Source organism: Macaca thibetana, chromosome 1 (genome assembly GCF_024542745.1).
Source record: "Macaca thibetana thibetana isolate TM-01 chromosome 1, ASM2454274v1, whole genome shotgun sequence".
Classification (NCBI taxonomy): Eukaryota; Metazoa; Chordata; class Mammalia; order Primates; family Cercopithecidae; genus Macaca; species Macaca thibetana.
The window spans coordinates 122,416,411-122,418,834 of record NC_065578.1 but is presented as its reverse complement, the minus strand read 5'-3'; the positions used below and the strand labels follow the sequence as shown (position 1 = coordinate 122,418,834).

At 45.0% G+C, this 2,424-nt stretch overlaps 1 pseudogene; it reads right to left on the bottom strand.

Moving 5' to 3' along the window:
* Positions 1 to 644: 644 nt before the first annotated feature.
* On the bottom strand, positions 645 to 2,018 carry LOC126932819 (60S ribosomal protein L6-like; annotated as a pseudogene).
* Positions 2,019 to 2,424: the final 406 nt, after the last annotated feature.

The following is a 2,424-nucleotide window of genomic DNA, read 5'->3' as shown; positions in this document are numbered from 1 at the left end:
TTTATCCAGTCTGTCATTGATGGGCATTTAGGTTGATTCCATGTCTTTGCTATTGTGCACAGTGCTGCAATGAGCATTCATGTGCATGTGTCTTTATGGTAGAATAATTTATATTCCTCTGGGTATATACCCAGTAATGGGATTGCTGGGTCGAATGGTAGTTCTGCTTTTAGCCCTGTGAGGAATTGCCATACTGCTTTCCACAATGGTTGAACTAATTTACACTCCACCGACAGTGCAGAAATATTCCCTTTTCTCTGCAACCTCATCAGCATCTGTTATTTTTTGACTTTTTTTTTTGTTATGAGTTTTTAAATTAAGTTCTTCTTAAGAAATTTAGAGCATGAGGCTGGGCGCGGTGGCTCATGCCTGTAATCCTAGCACTTTGGGAGGCCAAGGCGGGCGGATCACGAGGTCGGGAGATGGAGACCATCCTGACTAACACGGTGAAACCCCGTCTCTACTAAAAAATACAAAAAATTAGCTGGTCGTGGCGGCGGGCACCTGTAGTCCCAGCTACTCGGGAGGCTAAGGCAGGAGAATGGCGTGAACCTGGGAACCGAGCTTGCAATGAGCTGAGATCGCGCCACTGCACTCCAGCCTGGACGACAGAGCAAGACTCCGTATCAAAAAAAAAAAAAGATTTAGAACACCAATTTGTGAGGATAAATTCCATTTGTCGGGGCAAACACAAATCACAGGTAGCCCTGGAGCTGAGGAATAGCTTTGATTTTGATTAAAATCCGGGAGTCCACAGCTATTTGATCAATCTTGTGCTGCTCTGTAATCTTGTATTTCTCTTTTTCTGTGTGCAAGATCTCACCTGCCTGGTGTCTGGGCAATGTCTTTTTTTTTTAATTTTTTTAAGAGACTGAGTTTCCCGCTTGTCACCCAGGCAGTGGCACGCTGTTGGCTCACAGCAACTTCCGCCTCCTGAGTTCAAGCGATTCTCCTCCCTCAGCCTACCAAGTAGCTGGGATTACAGGCCCATGCCACCACACCCGGCTAATTTTTGTATTTTTAGTAGAGACGGGATTTCACCATGTTGGCTAGGCTGTTCTTGAACTCCTGACCTCAAGTGATTTGCCCGCTTTGGCCTCCCAACATGCTGGGATTACAGGCATGAGTCACCATGCCCGGCCTGCAGCTTCTTCTTGAAGTAAGTATCAGTAAGACGTTTTCGGATTTTTACATTGCTGATATCAATTTTGGTTCAGGTGGCAATGACAAATTTCTGGTGTGTTCTTCGTAGAGGAACTTGATTGAGGACCAGAGGTCCAGTCACAAGTAACCAGCCACTAGCCAGCTGTTTCAGGAAAATCACCCTTTTGCCCCTGTAGCGTCCAGTGAGGATGATCAGAATGGTCTTGGGAGTGATGCTGGCTCACAGTTTTCTCACGTGCTGACTGAAGAGTTTTTTTTACCTTGACTCAACAGCTTTGAAGGCACATCTTCAGTAAGATAATACGTGGGCATTTTGCAAAGTTTAACCACCTGAGTACCACTGTTCTTGCCACCACCAACTGGTTTTGTAAGAGTTGCAAGAAATTTCTCCTTTTGCTTTTCAACCTTGGATTTCACAGCTGAGTACTTCCTCTTGTACGTGGCCTTTCTGGAATACATAGCAGATGGAGAATATCTGCCAATCCCTCTGACAATGACAGGATTTTGACTGCAATGGGGCTTCCCATTCTTGGGCTTCTTAGCCTTGAGGTTACCCTTTTTCACCTTGCCACCAGCATCAGACTTCTTGGCTTTGGGTTTCTTCTCTTTAGTATCTGGCTTCTGAACTTGTTCACCCTCCATCTTGTAAGATGGGAAAGAGCTGACTTTTTAGTAATGGCCATTTTGACCGGTGTAAGATGGTATCTCATTGTGGTTTTGATTTTCATTTCTCTAATGATCAGTGATATTGAGCTTTTTTTCATATGTCTGTTGGCTGCATATATGTCTTCTTTTGAAAAGTGTCTGTTCAGCCGGGCGTGGTGGCTCATGCCTGTAATCCTAGCACTTTGGGAGGCCGAGGCAGGCGAATCACCTGAGGTCGAGAGTTCGAGACCAGCCTGACCAACATGGAGAAACCTCGTCTCTACTAAAAATAAAAAATTAGCAGGGAGTGGTGGCACATGCCTGTAATCCCAGCTACTTGGGAGGCTCCAGCAGGAGAATCGATTGAACCCAGGAGGCAGAGGTTGCCCAGTGAGCCGAGAGTGTGCCACTGCACTCCAGCCTAGGTGACAAGAGGGAAACTCAGTCTCAAAAGAAAAAAAAAAGAAGGGAAAAGAAAAAGAAAAGTGTCTGTTCATTTCCTTTGCCCACTTTTTAATGGGGTAGTTTGTTTTCTCCTGTAAATTTGTTTAAGTTCCTTATAGATGCTGGGTATTAGACCTTTGTCAGATGCATAGTTTGCAAATATTTTCTCCC